At 38.4% G+C, this 20791-nt stretch overlaps 1 non-coding gene across 1 annotated transcript; it reads right to left on the bottom strand.

Moving 5' to 3' along the window:
* Window positions 1-14613: 14613 nt before the first annotated feature.
* Window positions 14614-14684, bottom strand: TRNAG-UCC (transfer RNA glycine (anticodon UCC)). The gene has a single exon. It is a non-coding gene; the product is annotated as a tRNA-Gly (tRNA).
* Between the last annotated feature and the right edge of the window lie 6107 nt (window positions 14685-20791).

The following is a 20791-nucleotide window of genomic DNA, read 5'->3' as shown; positions in this document are numbered from 1 at the left end:
ATGAATACTAGAATGATTTGATCAGTGATGGTAAAGTATTTGCAAGCCCCCTTCGGGAAATGGTGAAAGTGGGGAGAAATTCAACTTCCCCAGTTGAATTCTTGATATTCTCACAAGCAGTGTGGACAACCAAAGCTATAGGCTGAGCCCCCAGTCTTGGGGTTTGTTCACATGAAACTTAACCCCACAAAGGATAGGTCAAGTCTACTTAAAATTTAGGCCTAAGAGTCACCCCCAAGAGAGCCTCTTTTCTTGCTCAGATGTGGCCCCTCTCTCCAGCCAACACGACGAGCAGTCTCACCACCCTTCCCCTCTCTGTGTGGGACATGACTCCCAGGGGTGTGGACCTTCCTGGCAATGTGGAACAGAGATCCTGGAATGAGCTGAGACTCAGCATCAAGGGACTGAGAAAAACCCTAGAATGAGCTGAGAATTAACATCAAGGGATTGAGAGAAACTTCTCAACCAAAAGGGGGAAGAGTAAAATGAGACAAAGTGTCAATGGCTGAGAGATTCCAAACAGAGTGGAGAGGTTATCCTGGAGGCTATTCTTACGCATTAAGTAGATATCACCTTGTTGTTCAAGATGTAGCAGAGAGACTGGAGGGAATTGCCTGAAAATGTAGTGCTGTGTTCCAGTAGCCATGCTTCTTTTTTTTTTTTTTTTAGCAGCACTGTTCTTTTTTTTTTTATTAATTAAAAAAAATTAACAAAACATTTAGAAATCATTCCATTCTACATGTACAATCAGTAATTCTTAATATCATCACATAGTTGCATATTCATCATTTCTTAGTGCAGTTGCATCGATTTAGAAAAAGAAATAAAAAGACAACAGAATAAGAATTAAAATGATAATAGAGAGAAAAAAAACCTATACCTCACATGCAGCTTCATTCAATGTTTTAACATAATTGCATTACAATTAGGTAGTATTGTGCTGTCCATTTCTGAGTTTTTATATCCAGTCCTGTTGCACAGTCTGTATCCCTTCGGCTCCAATTACCCTTTCTCTTTTTTTTTTTTTTGTTTAATTAATGGAAAAAATGAAATTAACCCAACATTTAGAAATCATACCATTCTACATTTGCAATCAGTACTTCCTAACATCATCACATAGATGCATGATCATCGTTTCTTAGTACATTTGCATCGGTTTAGAAGAACTAGCAACACAACCAAAAAAGATATAGAATGTTAATATAGAGAAAAAAATAAAAGTAATAATAGTAAAAACAAAACAAAACAAAACAAAAACCTATAGCTCAGACGCAGCTTCATTCAGTGTTTTAACATGATTACTTTACAATTAGGTATTATTGTGCTGTCCATTTTTGAGTTTTTGTATCTAGTCCTGTTGCACAGTCTGTATCCCTTCAGCTCCAATTGCCCATCATCTTACCCTGTTTCTACCTCCTTCTGGAATCTGTTACCAATGACATATTCCAAATTTATTCTCGAATGTCCGTTCACATCAGTGGGACCATACAGTATTTGTCTTTTAGTTTTTGGCTAGTCTCACTCAGCATAATGTTCTCAAGGTCCATCCATGTGGTTGCATGCTTCATAAGTTTATTCTGTCTTAGAGCTGCATAATATTCCATCGTATGTATATACCACAGTTTGTTTAGCCACTCTTCTGTTGATGGGCATTTTGGCTGTTTCCATCTCCTTGCAATTGTAAATAATGCTGCTACAAACATTGGTGTGCAAATGTCCGTTTGTGTCTTTGCCCTTAAGTCCTCTGAGTAGATACCTAGAAATGGTATTGCTGGGTCATATGGCAATTCTATATTCATATTTTTGAGAAACCACCAAACTGCCTTCCACAGTGGTTGCACCATTTGACATTCCCACCAACAGTGGATAAGTGTGCCTCTTTCTCCACATCCTCCCCAGCACTTGTCATTTTCTGTTTTGTTGATAATGGCCATTCTGGTGGGTGTGAGATGATATCTCATTGTGGTTTTGATTTGCATTTCTCTAATGGCCAGGGACATTGAACATCTCTTCATGTGCCTTTTGGCCATTTGTATTTCCTCTTCTGATAGGTGTCTGTTCAAGTCTTTTTCCCATTTTGTAATTGGGTTGGCTGTCTTTTTGTTGTTGAGTTGAACAATCTCTTTATAAATTCTGGATACTAGACCTTTATCTGATATGTCATTTCCATATATTGTCTCCCATTGTGTAGGCTGTCATTCTACTTTCTTGATGAAGTTCTTTGATGCACAAAAGTGTTTAATTTTGAGGAGCTCCCATTTATTTATTTCCTTCTTCAGTGTTCTTGCTTTAGGTTTAAGGTCCATAAAACCGCCTCCAGTTGTAAGATTCATAAGATATCTCCCAACATTTTCCTCTAACTGTTTTATGGTCTTAGACCTAATGTTTAGATCTTTGATCCATTTAGAGTTAACTTTTGTATAGGGTGTGAGACATGGGTCTTCTTTCATTCTTTTGCATATGGATATCCAGTTCTCTAGGCACCATTTATTGAAGAGACTGTTCTGTCCCAGGTGAGTTGGCTTGACTGCCTTATCAAAGATCAAATGTTCATAGATGAGAGGGTCTATATCTGAGCACTCTATTTGATTCCATTGGTTGATATATCTATCTTTATGCCAATACCATGCTGTTTTGACCACTGTGGCTTCATAATATGCCTTAAAGTCAGGCAGCGCGAGACCCCAGCTTCGTTTTCTTTCCTCAGGGTGTTTTTAGCAGTTCGGGGCACCCTGCCCTTCCAGATAAATTTGCTTATTGGTTTTTCTATTTCTGAAAAATACGTTGTTGGGATTTTGATTGGTATTGCATTGAATCTGTAAATCAATTTAGGTAGGATTGACATCTTAACTATATTTAGTCTTCCAATCCATGAACACGGTATGCCCTTCCATCTATTTAGGTCTTCTGTGATTTCTTTTAACAGTTTTTTGTAGTTTTCTTTATATAGGTTTTTTGTCTCTTTAGTTAAATTTATTCCTAGGTATTTTATTCTTTTAGTTGCAATTGTAAATGGGATTCGTTTCTTGATTTCCCCCTCAGCTTGTTCATTACCAGTGTATAGAAATGCTACAGATTTTTGAATGTTGATCTTGTAACCTGCTACTTTGCTGTACTCATTTATTAGCTCTAGTAGTTTTGTTGTGGATTTTTCCGGGTTTTCTACATATAGTATCATATCGTCTGCAAACAGTGATAGTTTTACTTCTTCCTTTCCAATTTTGATGCCTTGTATTTCTTTTTCTTGTCTAATTGCTCTGGCTAGAACCTCCAACACAATGTTGAATAATAGTGGTGATAGTGGACATCCTTGTCTTGTTCCTGATCTTAGGGGGAAAGTTTTCAATTTTTCCCCATTGAGGATGATATTAGCTGTGGGTTTTTCATATATTCCCTTTATCATTTTAAGGAAGTTCCCGTGTATTCCTATCCTTTGAAGTGTTTTCAACAGGAAAGGATGTTGAATCTTGTCAAATGCCTTCTCTGCATCAATTGAGATGATCATGTGATTTTTCTGCTTTGATTTGTTGATATGGTGTATTGCATTAATTGATTTTCTTATGTTGAACCATCCTTGCATACCTGGGATGAATCCTACTTGGTCATGATGTATAATTCTTTTAATGTGTTGTTGGATACGATTTGCTAGAATTTTATTGAGGATTTTTGCATCTATATTCATTAGAGAGATTGGCCTGTAGTTTTCTTTTTTTTGTAATATCTTTGCCTGGTTTTGGTATGAGGGTGATGTTGGCTTCATAGAATGAATTAGGTATTTTTCCCTCCGCTTCGATTTTTTTGAAGAGTTTGAGGAGAGTTGGTACTAATTCTTTCTGGAATGTTTGATAGAATTCACATGTGAAGCCGTCTGGTCCTGGACTTTTCTTTCTGGGAAGCTTTTGAATGACTGATTCAATTTCTTTATTTGTGATTGGTTTGTTGAGGTCATCTATGTCTTCTTGAGTCAAAGTTGGTTGTTCATGCCTTTCCAGGAACCCGTCCATTTCATCTACATTGTTGTATTTATTAGCGTAAAGTTGTTCATAGTATCCTGTTATTACCTCCTTTATTTCTGTGAGGTCAGTAGTTATGTCTCCTCTTCCATTTCTGATCTTATTTATTTGCATCCTCTCTCTTCTTCTTTTTGTCAATCTTGCTAAGGGCCCATCAATCTTATTGATTTTCTCATAGAACCAACTTCTGGTCTCATTGATTTTCTCTATTGTTTTCATGTTTTCAATTTCATTTATTTCTGCTCTAATCTTTGTTATTTCTTTCCTTTTGCTTGCTTTGGGATTAGTTTGCTGCTCTTTCTCCAGTTCTTCCAAATGGATAGTTAATTCCTGAATTTTCGCCTTTTCTTCTTTTCTGATATAGGCATTTAGGGCAATAAATTTCCCTCTTAGCACTGCCTTTGCTGCATCCCATAAGTTTTGATATGTTGTGTTTTCATTTTCATTCGCCTCGAGGTATTTGCTAATTTCTCTAGCAATTTCTTCTTTGACCCACTCGTTGTTTAGGAGTGTATTGTTGGGCCTCCACGTATTTGTGAATTTTCTGGCACTCCGCCTATTATTGATTTCCAACTTCATTCCTTTATGATCCGAGAAAGTGTTGTGTATGATTTCAATCTTTTTAAATTTGTTAAGACTTGCTTTGTGACCCAGCATATGGTCTATCTTTGAGAATGATCCATGAGCACTTGAGAAAAAGGTGTATCCTGCTGTTGTGGGGTGTAATGTCCTATAAATGTCTGTTAAGTCTAGCTCCTTTATAGTAATATTCAGATTCTCTATTTCTTTATTGATCCTCTGTCTAGATGTTCTGTCCATTGATGAGAGTGGTGAATTGAAGTCTCCAACTATTATGGTATATGAGTCTATTTCCCTTTTCAGTGTTTGCAGTGTATTCCTCACGTATTTTGGGGCATTCTGGTTCGGTGCATGAATATTTATGATTGTTATGTCTTCTTGTTGAATTGTTCCTTTTATTAGTAGATAGTGTCCTTCTTTGTCTCTTTTAACTGTTTTACATTTGGAGTCTAATTTGTTGGATATTAGTATAGCTATCCCTGCTCTTTTCTGGTTGTTATTTGCATGAAATATCTTTTCCCAACCTTTCACTTTCAACCTATGTTTATCTGTGGGTCTAAGATGTGTTTCCTGTAGACAGCATATAGAAGGATCCTGTTTTTTAATCCATTCTGCCAGTCTATGTCTTTTGATTGATTGGGGAATTCAGTCCATTAACATTTAGTGTTATTACTGTTTGGATTATACTTTCCTCTACCATTTTGCCTTTTGTATTATATATATCATATCTGATTTTCCTTCTTTCTACACTCTTCTCCATACCTCTCTCTTCTGTCTTTTCGTATCCGACTCTAGTGCTCCCTTTAGTATTTCTTGCAGAGCTGGTCTCTTGGTCACAAATTCTCTCAGTGTCTTTTTGTCTGGAAATATTTTAATTTCTCCCTCATTTTTGAAGGACAATTTTGCTGGATATAGGAGTCTTGGTTGGCAGTTTTTCTCTTTTAGTAATTTAAATATATCATCCCACTGTCTTCTTGCTTCCATGGTTTCTGCTGAGAAATCTACACATAGTCTTATTGGGTTTCCCTTGTATGTGATGGATTGTTTTTCTCTTGCTGCTTTCAAGATCCTCTCTTTCTCTTTGACCTCTGACATTCTAACTAGTAAGTGTCTTGGAGAATGCCTATTTGGGTCTAATCTCTTTGGGGTGTGCTGCACTTCTTGGATCTGTAATTTTAGGTCTTTCATAATGGTTGGGAAATTTTCAGTGATAATTTCTTCCATTAGTTTTTCTCCTCCTTTTCCCTTCTCTTCTCCTTCTGGGACACCCACAGCACGTATATTTGTGCGGTTCATATTGTCCTTGAGTTCCCTGATACCCTGTTCAAATTTTTCCATTCTTTTCCCGATAGTTTCTGTTTCTTTTTGGAATTCAGATGCTCCATCCTCCAAATCACTAATTCTATCTTCTGTCTCTTTGAATCTATCATTGTAGGTATCCATTGTTTTTTCCATCTTTTCTACTTTATCCTTCACTTCCATAAGTTCTGTGATTTGTTTTTTCAGTTTTTCTATTTCTTCTTTATGTTCAGCCCATGTCCTCTTCATGTCCTCCCTCAATTTATCGATTTCATTTTTGAAGAGGTTTTCCATTTCTGTTCATATATTCAGCATTAGTTGTCTCAGCTATTGTATCTCATTTGAACTATTGGTTTGTTCCTTTGACTGAGCCATATTCTCAATCTTTTGAGCGTGGACAGTTATCTTCTGCTGCTGGCGTTTGGACATTTAGTCGGATTTCCCTGGGTGTCGGACCCAACAAGATTGTAAGATTTTTCTGTGAAATCTCTGGGTTCTGTTTTTCTTATCCTGCCCAGTAGGTGGCGCTCGTGGCACACGTTTGTCTGCGGGTCCCACTAGTAAAAGGTACTGTGGGTCCTTTAACTTTGGAAAACTCTCGCCGTCTGAGAGGTTCGCTAGCCGAAGCGGCTTGGAAGAGTGCCAACTGGCCCGGGGTCCAAACGCGGGGAGGATCGCTCGCCGCCGCAGCCCGGGAAAGCGCCCGTCCGAATTTCCTAGTCGGCCTGGTGGCGGGAGGGCGCCAGCCACAGCGGCCCGCCCAGGAGAGTGCACTTTCCCGGGGAGTCATGGGTTTGGAAGGGGCCCCCCCCCGTTGCCGTTCTCTGCGGCCTGGGGATTTCTGATCCAATTCTCTCAGTTGGTCCGGGGGGCTGTGCGTGGTGTGGGCGCCAGCCGCCGTGGTTTAAGGGGACCGCCTGTCCAATTCTCCCAGCCGGCCCAGGAAGGGGGAAGGGAGTGACTCCGGCCGCTTGCCGCCCCGCCCGGTGAAGCCCGCGCCCCTCGGCGATCTCACCAGAGCGGGTTCTCTCAGCCAGCCAGCCGTTCCAGGATGGGGTACGCTGTCTTTTTTATCTCTGTCATGGCTTTGCGAGCTTTTCTGTATCGTTTCTACTCCCCTAGTAGCTGTCCTGGAGGAGAAATTAAGATCTGCGCATCTTACTAAGCCACCATCTTCTCAGCAGCACTCCCAGTAGCCATGTTTCTTGATGATGATTGAGCAATGATATAGCTTTCACAATGAGACTCTGTGAATGTGAAAACCTTATGTCTGATGCTCCTTTTAGCTACTATATCAACAGAAGAGTAGAACATATGGAATAAAAATAAATAATAGGGGGAACAAATGTTAAAATAAATTCAGTTTGAAATAGTGGTAAATCAAAGCGAGGGGTAAGGGGTATGGTATGTATAGTCTTTTTTTTCTCTATTATCATTTTATTTCTTTTTCTGTTGTCTTTTTATTTCTTTTTCTAAATCGATGCAAATGTACTAAGAAATGATGAATATGCAACTATGTGATGATATTAAGAATTACTGATTGTATATGTAGAATGAAATATATCTAAATGTTTTGTTTGTTAATTTTTTTTAATAAAAAAAGTTTAAAAAAAAATCAAAAACTTTTGTGCCTCAAAGGGTATTACCTAGAAAGTGAAATGACCAAATTACAGAATGGGGGGAAATACTGGCAAATCATTTATCTGATAAAGGTTTAATATCCAGGATATATAAATAACTGGCTATACCTCAACAACAAAAAGACAACCAATTTAAAAAAACGTAGAGAACTTGAATATCAAAGAAGATATATAAATGGTCAATAGGCACATGAAAAGATGGTCAAGATCACCAGTCATCAAGGAAATGCAAATCAAGGAAATGCAAATCAAATGCAAATTAGATACCATTTCATACCCACTAGGGTGGCTATTATTTTAAAAAGTAGAAAATAAGTGTTGGAGAGAATGCAGAAAAGTTGAAATCCTTTTACACTGTTGGTAGGAATGCATAATGGTGCTATGGAAAATAATTTAGCAGCTCCTCAAAAGTTAAGTATAGAATTACCATAAGACCCAGCAATTCCACTCTTAAGTAGATAGATATCCCAAGTAATTGAAAATGGAATCAAAGAGATACTTGTACACCAATTTTCATAGCTGCATCATTCACAATAGCCAAAGGTGAAAACAGCCTAGTGTCTATCAACAGATGAGCGGATACATAAAATGTGGTACATATATATAATGGAATATTATCCAGCCTTAAAAAGGAAGCTCTGATATATACTACATGCAGCATGGAAGAATCTTTAAGATGTTACGTTGGGTGAAATAATCTAGGCACAAAATGACAGATATTAAATGATCTCATATGAAATAATTAAAATAAGCAAATTCATAGTCAGAAAGTATATTAGAGGTTACCAGGGGCAGGGGTGGGGTGGAAAATGTGGAATTAATTGATAGAGTTTCTGTTTGGGTAATGGAAAAGTTTAGGGAATGGATGATGGTGATGGTAGCATAACACTGCAAATGCAATAAACACCACTGAAGAGTATACATGAAAGTAGTTAAACTGGGAAATTTTAGATTTTTTATATAAAATAATAAATTTTTGTAAGACATATAACTGTACAGCACAGAGTGAACTAATATAAATTATGTATTATAACCAACAATATAATTATAATATTGTTTCATCAACTGTCACAAAGGTATCACAATAAAAGGGAAAACCGCACATGTGAGGAAATGGAAGCTCTGTATTTTCTGCAAATCTACAACTGCAAACCTACAACTGCTCTAATTAAAAAAAAAATTAAACCTATTCTTCATTTGGCATGAATGTACAGGAACCCTGGTTTTATTTAAGAATGAGATTTGTCATGGGGCACACACGCTCTCATTCATCTCAGTTCCATTTAATCCTAGATTTGTGCAACAAAATAAGCTGCTCTTAATATTTTAATGGACAAAGCAGAGAATAAATTCTATATAGATAATAAGCAAGAGAAGAAGTCAGGAAAAGTTATCAGACGCTGGATCGTGAAGCATTGATCAGAGAGAAAGGAAGAAAGCTGTCAGTCACAGGTCAGTGGCTTCACAGGAAGGTGATTGTGAGTGAATCCTTTGGCTCTTTCCTTCCCACCCCCCTCCCCAATTTGATATATGCAAAGGTCAGAAACAGGATGACACTAATCCACAATGATGCTAGGCTGCCTTCTTATAAAGAGCCCTTTCTCTCTAATCACCTTCTAACCCACTATACTATGGCTCCTTAGTAGGATACAGTTACGATTCATTTAAACATTTATATTTCTCACTAAATACCCCTAACTAGTGGAAAAGGGCTGGTTCTTTCCTGGTTTTGCAGACTCCTCGGCCTTAACCCCTAGTGGAGTCCCTTTCACATAGTAGACATACCAAATACAACTGAATAAAAGAAAAAGTGTTTATTACTGTATCAGTGAACTCTGAAAAGTGGGGTGATCAGCCCAAGAAGGAATGGGATATGGCTTGTAATTGGAAGAGTGTCCTAGCAAAGGAAACAATCATAAAAATCCCTCAGCCTATGAAAAACTTATGTTGGCAGAGGAAGACCAGATAGAAGGGTCAATGAAAATTATATCTATGGCAGCAGAGGTAAGAAAATTTTTGCGACATTTTCCATTAAGTGATTCAGCATTCCTCGTATAGGCATCCACATGTTGCATTCCTGAAGGATTTTCAGGCCAGCCGAGATGAACTTTTTTATTTCATCAGATGGCAGAGTTATGCTTACTGACTCCCATTCCACATTGTCTTCCAGGAAACTCAAGCTATAATTGGTCTTAGTCCCAGCTGCAATAAATATGTTTAACTTGAATTTCTATTAAAATTAATTTTTCCATTTTCAATTTTTGCTATTTCTTTATTCATCTCCTATATGCCTATGGGGGAAAAAAATACATTGTTGTTTGCTTAAGATTAATGCCGCCTTCTATTTTACTGAAAGGATCATAAATGTGTTAGGATGTATACAAGTACCATGAAAGAAATAACAAAATTCCTTAAGTATGCCCAGATCACATGAGAATTTGTGTTGCAACCCTCAGTACCCATCGAAAAGCTTGACTCCCTCAACTCTACCAAAATGCAAAACTTTATGCCACAACATGGATGAACCTTGAAAACATTACATCAAGTCAAAGAAGCAAGCCACCATATGCTACAAAGTGTAGGATTCCTCTTATAGGAAATATCCTGAATAAACAAATCCATACACAAAGAAAGTAGATTAGTGGTTGCCAGCACTGAAGGAAGGGGATAATGGGGAACTGCTGCTTAATAGATATGGGCTTTCTTTTGGGGATGATGGAAATGTTCTGGAATTGTGGTACTGTTGGCACAATGTTGTGAATGTACTAAAAGCCAATTTGGGCTTTCTTGTTGTTGTTAAAGCCCAGAAAATAACCAGTAGTTAATTATAGTAAATTAACCAAGGAAAGGAATGTGTATTTACAAGAGTTTTTTTCCTTTATCATTATCTACTCACTTCACGTAATTTGGTCTTCTCACTATTCTCAATTAAATCAAGCTTATGCCAATTTTTTTCTAACCCTATCCCCATTCTTCCATTCATACAGTTGCAATTCTTTTAGTATTTCTCAAGATCTTTCCCCAGCTCCAAGTATCCAACAACTCCTTCCACATTCAATGAAAATAGTAGCTATATAAGCTACAAAGAGATAAACAAACAAAAAAGGTGAGCCCACAGGGAAAAGAAAGAAGAGATGAGACGTAGGAAATGAGCTGAGTGTTATGGAGTCAAGAGCTCCTTGGCTAAAGTAGACCAGTTGCATATGTTTGCTACTCATTTTTTTTTTTTTTTCATTTTTAACATGGGCAGGCACCGAGAATCAAACCCGGGTCTCCAGCACGGCAGGCGAGAACTCTGCCTGCTGAGCCACAGTGGCCCACCCTGCTATCCATTTTTCATAGCTCAAGGACATGGGCTGCCATGCACACAGCACATCAGTATGGAGTTAAAGCTACAGGCTTGGTCAGACACCAGTAGGCTTGAGTACAACTCTCTGTGAGTATTCGTCAAGTATTACACATTCTTGGTCTCAGCTTCCTCATAGGTAAAATGGGATTAATAATATCCATTTTATGAAATTATCATGATGATTATAATGTTAGCGAATCACTTAGCATGGTGTAGAGTCCATACCAAACTCTCATACCAACATTTTAGACCTTACTTATCTAGGGACATAGTCCAAAGACAGATTTTTTTTTTTTTTTTACTGTCCTAGTAGACATTTATCATACTGAACATTCAACAAGCATCAGAATGTCTTTGGGAGAGAGCATTTATAAATTGTATCTATCCCATCCTTATTTTTCTTTTATATACTTCAGGATTTTTACATTTATTCCCCTTCCGTCTGATAAAAGATGATTCCTTGTCCCTCTGTGATTTTCCATACCCTACCCTTTGCCTTTAAATAGTCCGATTCCAGCTTCACTTCTGTACATTTCTCTTAGTTCTCCCACTGAGATCCCAAACCACATTAATGTGACAAATATTAGTCAACTGAATAACTGAAGAGGGTAGTCCTTCCACTTCCATGTGCCTTTTAGTAAAGACTAATAATTTGATTCACAATCCACGGCTGGGGAACGAATCTGGAAAGTCTTGCCCAGCAGGCAGGGCATATGCCTTCTGTGTAACAGCTGTCTCCTTGTGCTATAACTTCAAGCAAATATTGTGCTAAAGCAGTAAGTAATGTAATAAAAATGGGACAATTCAGCTTCCCTTCTGAGGGCTGGGACATGTGAATAGGAAAAAAATAAAGAAAAAAATGATTTTTTCATCAGCGAAATGGAGGAGCTGCCCAAAAGCAGCTGGGGTAAAGGAAAGGTCTCAGAGGTGATCTTTCCATTTCTCCTTTGCTAGAGAAACCCCAGCTATTCTCTGGCTTGCCTTCTGATCTCTTGCTGGTAGCATCAGATTCTCTAAAATGAAGGCAAAAGAGATGCTGACAGCTGTGCCCAGCATGAAACCCACCAAGCTGCAGCAGACCTTGTAGTCTGTCATGTGGCATCAAGACAAAGGAATATAGCATTGATGCACTTATTAAGATCCAAAAACAACCTGCAAATACAGCTGCTAAGAAAAACTGGAAGCAGAAAATTTGGAAAAACCATGGACACTAAGGTATAATTCTTTGTTCCAAAATGTGAGAATACAGAATTTTCATGAATGTGCTAGGAATGGACCTGGTAAAAGAGAACATCAGTATGCATGGGATCATATGAAATTCAAGGAAAAAATAAAATAAGACTTTTAAGTAATCACAGTACTACATATACATCACTCAATTGTCTTAGTGCTAACTCCTTGCATTAGGGAGAACTTTACAGTTGCTAAAAACCAATTTCAAACTAGCTTACACAAAGAAGAGAATGCATTACCTCGTCTGGATTCATGACTATTAGAAACCTCAGAGGACATTCCGGTCAAATTTACATTGTTTTATCCTTGGACAGAAGTGACTGGAAGAGGAGGAGACTTTTGAGCTTTCTCCATGGTCAGTTCCTTTCATTTGGCTTTTGCAAAAACAGTGGTTTTCTTCAGTATGTTCTCAAGATGTCCTATTATCAAAGATACAGAAGGGAGAGAGGAAGAAGCAATAGAAGAGAAGAAAGGAGGAGTAATGAAAAGGTTATAGAAGAAAATGGAGACAACGAATGAAAGGAGAAAATAAAGGATGATCCAGTATGCACCAATTTTCTCCATGTTTCTCAAAGCAAGTCAATAGGTTAGATATACCAAGATACTCTAAATCTACACTAAGATGGTAGCCACCAAGCTATTTAAATTTAAATTCATTAAAATTAAGTAAAGTTTAAAATTCATTTCTTCCATTGGACTAACGACATTTCAAGTGCTCAACAGCCACTTGGACAGCACAGATACAAAAAATTTCCACCATTGCACAAAGTTCTATTGGTCAGTACTACTGTAAAAAAAAAAAAACAGAAGACAAATTGAGCAGTTTTAATCTTTAATTTGGCCAGTTAGAGCAAATTAATTAGAAACGATATCCATATCAGAGAAACATAAAATTCAGAGTTGCAAAACAAAAGGAGAAAATAAACTTTCTGATTGTGGGGGTGAGGCATCAACAGCATCTTAAGGTTGAAAATAGTAAAAAAAAAAAAAAAAAAAAAAAAGTAGAGAGGAAAATAGATCAGACTTTAACGGATAAATCTTTCCCTGCTAGAAAGCAGTGAGAGATAAGATTAGAGCTGGGAAGTGCGAAAATAGAATCTGCAATGTGAGACCCATGTGCTATGTGAAGTCAAAGTTTAATATCAAACTTGGTGATTAGAGATATGCCACTCAAAGTGAAAGATTTGCATCTGCCTAAAAAATGTTGCTCATTGGGCATTATTTCACTATGGAACTGGAATAAAATATATTGTAATGTGGCTAACTGATAAGGTTGCTTTATCAGCTTCAGTTCTTAAGGCAAATTCTGAAACTTGCACATTTTATTATGAATTAAATGCCAAATAATGCACATTCACTTAATTTTTCTAGATGAGCAATCATATACAGATGGAGATATTTGAGTAGGCAGGTAGTTCACAGATACAAATAGCCATGGGTTTAAAATGGAAGCATTAAAATATTTTTAAACCCTAGATTTTGCATAAAATGAGATACCAGATGTCACTAACAGTATATAAATCTGAAATTTAAATAATCTGAACCTGTTTGTGATCTGAGGAAAAAATTGTCCTCTTTCTGACCTTCCAGGTAGATTAGTACATTGACCCTGGTATTAGAGAGCCCTATCATTCTTGATATGCCAAGAGTGAGTCAATATTTTCTTTATTTTTGTGACTACAGAGTGACCTTTTAGCTACAAAAAGTCAAAACATGTTCTTAATGTCCTTGATGGATATTTTTTAAATGTCAAACTTTAAAATAAATGTACTTGATACATGTACGATGATATGCTCATTAGAGGCAATTTAAAATATAGAAAAATATAGAATAGAAATAAATATTCAGATGTAGGTGCACAATTTAAACACAGTCCTTATTGGAATTTTTAGGTATTTGTTCTTTATCTTTTTGCTATTTGTAGCAAATAATGTGTTTTTATGCTATATTTATACGTAGGATTTTTTTCAATATAAAATAATTTATTTATACCATTTTATGTTGCATAGTTTACTTAACCATTCCACTAATATTTTTTCAACTTTTGGATCATTAAAAACATTATGGAAGCAAATTACTTCAGGGGATAAAATTTGAGATGATGCGTTGGGGTTTTGTGTTATGGGCACAAAGGCTGGTGTTAGATCCCTTTGGTTCAAGAGCTGACTCTAATATTTCATGTCTATGGGACTGAAGCAGGGTTAGAATTAGGGCTGTGGCTGTCTGAGCAAAGGACAAACTCCAAAAAATGGTCAGGCTTCCCAGGAGAAAGATATCGTTGAGAAGAACAGCCAAACAAAGTGGGGGCCAAACGAAGTGAGTCATCTGCAATTAAGTATCCAAAGATGAAGGAAAAGTGGGGTGGGGGGATAGTAAACTATGAAAGGAATAAAAGACAGATAACCCCACAGTGTCAGGGCCTCTCCCCACTCACCACTTTCTTTGTGAGAATGGCCACATGTCCTCTCACACATGTTCTTTTTTGTGGGGGGGGGGGCGGTGCATGGTCTGGGAATTGAACCCAGGTCTCCTACATGGAAGGCAAGCATTCTACCACTGAACCACCCATGCACTCTCACATGTGTTTTTAATAAATTTTTTGCTTACTTACTCTATTCTGTGCTCTGCCCTTTGATTCTTTGTTGTGGCATGACCAAGAACCGAGGGAGCTGAGTCCAGAAACATATTTTGGTGAGCCAGCCAGGAGCCACTTCTCTCTGCTTTCACTTTTTCCTCTCTGTTGGCTCATTGTTATCCTCTTCTGCAACTCTGTGACTCTGAGAATCTGGGGGCTCTGATCTGGCTCCCCCAAGACATAAACTCTGTCTACCCTGAGTCTCTGGTTCCCTCTTCAGAGGTGGCAGGAGCCCATCTCCACATCATGGAAGATACAAGGAGACACTGAGTGGTGGGTTCACTGCCTTTGAGACCTGATTGGGGGCTTCTCCCATGTCAAGGAGGAATCCAACAGGAGCCAAATCAAGCCCCTCCAATTTCTTCTCTTTCTCTCTCATTCTCCTCAGTTCTCTGAGACTTCTCCACACTCTCCTTTCCTCCCCGCTTGGGACCACCTCATAATCCTTGCCTGCCAAAGGTTTCCATGCTCCTCAGACCCTTCCTCCTGCTGAATCTGTTTTTCTTTTCACCTGTTTTCAGAGGTCCTCTCCTCTGCCTCCATGAGAGTCTCATTCTCCCCCTCTGTCTGGCTTTCGATGCCTTCTGAGACTTTCCATCTTTTGTAACACAGGATTCTGGGCTAAGGATTCTTGTGGCAACCAAGGTGTTATCTCCAACATTCTAGGGAGTACCTCTAGACTGTGATCATGGAAACTGAATATTTTCAATGGGAGAGTCTCCCTCTTCAGGCCTTGATTGAGACCCACTGCAACCGAATATAAATCTCCCCTCCTTCTAGAACATGCTTGCTTTTAAGCTCTCAAGAGGTAGGAAATGAGGGGACAAAAGTATTTCCAGAACTGTAAGACCAGACATCTCTGGGGGAAAGTACAGGGTTTGAGTTTCCAACCTCTCAAGAGCATTGCTCTAGAATTCTTCTGGGCAAGAGCAGAGTTAAAGCCCCTAACCTGTGTCTGAAAGCTCTATCTCCATTTCCAGAGAAAACGGGAAATGCCAATGGTCAATATAAGCTAAATGATGGGAAAACATAGCCCTCCAATGGAAATCTCAATTACAATACCATCCTCCAGTCTGTAAAAGACAGGGAAAGTAGTCAGAAATTCCCTCTTCCTAGATGTTTATAGCTCTCTATCAAAACAAGGACCTGAGAAGACCTTGTTGCTGGTGTTATGCCCAGGTCTCAATTTCCATTAGAGGAGAAGATCCTCGTAATGATCCCTTTTAAAAACTTGTTTGCTAAAAGGCATGAGAAAATATACCACCAAGCTAGCTAATTTTAATAAACTTGAGATCACTCAAGTTAAAGAGAAAAAATCTAGCTCTAGTCCAAGAAAAGCTAGGGGAAGCCCCCAAAAACACACTAATGTAAGCCCAGATTCCCAGAAGAGTCAAATTTTGTTGGGCATTCATTTCATCAGCCAGTCTGCCCCTGACATTCAGAGAAAGCCATAAAAGCTCTCCAAGGGCCCACACATTCCCACTAATAACCTATTGGAAACTATGTTTTCTGTCTTTAGTAATCAGAACAAGGTTGAGGAGGAAAGACAAAGAAAGGTAACAAAAGACCAGAGAACAGACTCAGCTTCCTGTAGTTGTTGTTAAAAATGCCCTGTCCCTTGGAGGCACCTGAGTCGTGACTCCAAACCTTAAGGGTCTTGCTTCCACTGTGGGTCAGAGGCCCACTAGCAGAGAGAGCGCCAGACACCTCAAGACAAACCTCCCCCTCAGGACCCACTGGGAAACTGACCAGGTGCCACCAACATGAGCACAGAGACCAGGGGCTGCACTGTCTCCTGTAGAGGGTGGGGGGAGGGTGGGACGGCCCTGAGAGCCTGCTCACAGCAAGTGAAGAAGACTGAGGGTGCCCAAGGCTGAGTATGGCTCTGCTGGCTTCACATCTGACCAACCTAGAGGAGCCCCGGGTGACAGTTAAGATTATTAATTTCTTAATTAACACTGGAACCACTCTGTCCTGAACTGCCACTCTGAGCCTGCCTCCACTCAGACTTGTCTAGTTATAGGAGTTGATGGTAAAGCTAAAACTAGAACCTTCACTGCACTTCTCTTCTGTGAGCTTGGGGACATTCTAGCGTCCCATCAATTTTTCATTATCTCTGAGTGCCCCCAACCTCTTCTGGGGTGGGGGGAGTCTTCTCCATTCCTTGGGGGCCACCATAAGGCTAGTAAAGCCACTAGTGTTACCCCAAGGCCCCTACTAAATCAAGGTGTCTTGGCATCCCAAATGAAATCCTTAAGCAAATAAACCCATCTATATGGGATGAAGGCTTACCAGGGTTAGCCCACAAGCAGCCCCTTTCTGCATTCAGGTTCTCTGTCCTAAATCTTAAAGATGCACTTTTTATATTCCTCTTCATCCTGACTCTCATTATCTATTTGTTTTTAAATGGCAGGGACCTAACAAGAAGCTCCCCCCTCCCCACTCCCTGCCCCCCCCCACACACACACACAGCCAGCAACCTTTGTGCTGCCCCAAGGGTTTCAAATAAATCCTTATATCTCTAAGAATGCCTTAGCAGCAGACCTTACCGACCTCCAACTGCCTCAGAACAAAGTCTTGAAATATGTTAATTTTGTGAACTAACATATTCCTAATATGAAAATGAATTTTGTTTGTTGTCATTCCTGACTACAGCCCCTAGGTGGATATAGAAAGTTGCAGAGGGTTTAAGAAAGTGAATTTTGTTAAAACAATGTAGATCATCAGTGTGCTCTTAATGAAAGGTCCTTATCTATTTGAGTATTCAGTTTAGAAAACAAAGATTTTATATCATATTAGAATAATATCTTTGTTGATGCTTATGTTGACCTTCTCATCCCTTATTTCAAAAGACAAGTCTTCTCACTCTTAAAAGAAAACCGTTACACAAAGATTTGTTCTTTCACCTTGTCAAAGTGAGGCGCTAACCTAGAAGTGAAGTGAAAGGTCACTTTGCTCTGAAGCTTCCAAAATTTAAATTTTCATGCAATTAGTTGACTAAAAACAGGAAAATGAAACTTCAGTGGTTAAGAAATTTCAAATACAGCTAAGGAGTTCTTCTAGAAGGTTTCCTTATGCAAATGTCCCCCAAATATTGCTCTTTTGCCAAGCCTTAATCAACAATGTTTCTAAAACACTATAGGACACTCTGAGCTCCACCTTGCTTCTGTTTCTGTCCAGATCGTGTATACAATTTCTCACCCAATTTGTTTCTTCCGGATTAGAAGTCTTCAGCAACAAATTTCTCCTCGCCGGAGGCTACACTCCTGCTCCCCACGCCCAACCAGCCACCTTCAATAGCAGAGCCAGAGGCTTCTATGCTCTATGCTTCTACTTGTGAGTAAGACCCTCTGACAGCTTGAAGCAGATACAGATGGGCCATCGAACCAAATGCCCTTAAGATTAAGGGAGTTAGAAATTTCTGAGGGGAAAATTGAGGCAGGGTTAAAATTAAAGCAGTGGCAGCTTGAGCAAAGGGCAAGTTCCAGGAAGGGGTCAGGCGTCAAGGAGAAAGATATCTCTGAGAAGAGCAGCAATAAACAGTACGGAGGGGCCAAAGACTCCTACCTGAGTGAGTCATCAAAGATCGAGCATCAGTGAAAAAGGGAAAAGTGGAGGGTAGTAAAATAGTTAATAAAAATTACAAAAGGAATAAAAATTGAAAAAAGCAGATGGCTCCACAGCATCCAGGCCTCTTCACCTCTCACTCATTCTGTGCAAGATGTGCACACGTCCTCTCACATGTGTGCTTAATAAATGTTCTGTCTGCTTCCTCTATGCTGTGCCGTGTGCCCTTGAATTCTTTCTCATGGCATGGCCAAGAACCTAGGAAGCCGATTCTGGCAACAGGATCTTAGAAAGCTGCTGAAACAACCTATGCCGGTTTTCTCATTGGTAAATACTAAATTCGTAAGGTCATTTTAAGAATTAGAAGAGACTATAGCACCTAGCATAATATAGAAATCCATTCTCCTCACAATTAATAATATCTCCCTAAGATAAATTCCCAGAACTGAAATTATTGGATCGAAGCGGCAAAAAGTCTCAAGCACCTTGAGACTTTTTGCTATTTTAATAGTTTGCTATTTTAATGGTTTCCAACAATGGTTAGTGCCACCCACCATTTTTGAGCCTTTTATCCATTCAACAATCCCCTTACCAGCCCTGTTTCTAATTGACCTCCAATCTGAAGCAACTAATCATGCAAAGGACAGCCTTTACCACCAAAATAGAAAATGGACTGAAGTTCAAGCAAAAAAAAAAAAAAAAATCAAATTTAGTATCTTGCCCTAAAATATCTAGAAGGAAGTAATCTGGGCTACTATTTTTAAATATTTAATACACCTTTCTCAGAGGACTTTCTAATGATAGCTTCAGTAGGGAAAACAATGTCCTGCCAACAAATGGAATATTGCTGTTTATAAGTAAAAGTAACAGTATTTGGGGAATTCGGGCACAATGAATGGAACTGGTAAACATCAAATGATAATAAAGGCCTCATCTTCTCCTGTGTTGCAGCTAAATAAAGCTTTACAGTAGATCTCAGTTCAAGGAATTCTGGCAGGTTTTGACTAACCAGAATTTCTATCACATTTCCCAAGGTTAAACGCGTTGCCTTGAGGCAGCTGCTCAAAATGATAAAGGGGACACTGTAGGACAGTGGTGCTCTTTGTAATGTTAATAACCCTCGATTTTGATATCTGATGCAACTCTGGGGAAATCTGCCAGTTCCAGACATTAAAATCTAACTCAGTTAAGTGCACATTATTGCAAAAGAATTTTTTTTTTTAATTTGGCAGGAGCAGAAAGATTATTTGAGCATTCCACCAATTCAGATAGTTTCGTTATTTATAATGCCGAATTGAATTTCCACAGGATAACATGTTGTGATATAAAACTAATGCAACTTTTGTTCTATAACAGTAGATGGTATTCTAGTTTAGAATTCACATATATCTGCATGTTTATTTGATTCACTTTTATGTGATAAGCTAACCACGGTAATGATCTTTTATCTTTCTATTTACTTATTTATTTAGGATTTATGTCCCATTTGGCTTCAAAGGGGCAGAAAACAGCTGCAGACGAATGCACAGGTGAAATGAGACACGAACATCTTAAACTTAATCAAAAAAGAGCAGAAGGAGAATGAGTCTGTTTAAAACCAGAATTCATGCAGGTACTGCTTTGACCAAAAAATTAGCTTCTCTATATTTATAGCTGCTAATTAAAAAAAAAACCTACATGGAATTTTTATTTAATTCTCCCACTAAGAGGTAGGGAGGAAAAGAAAAAGAGAAAGAAAAATATTATAATGGAAAGATCCAAAGAAAAAATTGGGGGATACGGGGGAAAAGTGCCTTCCATGACCGTGGCATGGACTGTAATTAGCTCAGGAATTTGCAGAGGAAGTTGCTGTTGTCATGAGGCAAGACTTATGTTAGTTCTTCGTAAAAGTTAAAATCAAGTGACCATGGACACTTTCACGTATTAACTTCTTTAATCAACACGGAAGGACTGCCTTGGAGAACTCCTTTTGAAGACATTTGACTTAAGAAAGTAATACTATACTCAACCACAGTTTTATAGAAAGTACTTTTGCAGTAGCTCTCAATAAATGGCAAAACTATAATCTATATTCTGTGGTCCAACTTTTAGGATAGAATTTGGAAAACACTTGAAAATTTTATTTAAAAAATAACCTCCACAATACTTTCTCAAATACCAACTTCTTTATAAACAACAGAATTTGTTTGTTTGTATTTCCTTAAGACGGCAGTGCCCCATGCCAAGGCTCATTCATTCAAATCCTAATTCGTTCTGTATATATGCTCAGTCACGGTCATCATCTAGTTATCACCTCACTGCTTATTTATATGGTAATATTTCATTTTTATTTTTAAACTGTAGCCATTATAGCCATTTCAGTTGTGTTTTCAGTAGTCAGATAAAATGACAGCAGAAGATTAGACATAAATCACTGTTGAAGCAGAGAGAAAGATGTTTAAACTACAATATTTGTGATCCAGCAAAAGAAAAGTTA

This window comes from Tamandua tetradactyla, chromosome 16 (genome assembly GCF_023851605.1).
Source record: "Tamandua tetradactyla isolate mTamTet1 chromosome 16, mTamTet1.pri, whole genome shotgun sequence".
NCBI lineage: Eukaryota > Metazoa > Chordata > Mammalia > Pilosa > Myrmecophagidae > Tamandua > Tamandua tetradactyla.
Note: the sequence above shows the minus strand (reverse complement) of the source record. Positions and strands in the feature narration are given on the sequence as shown.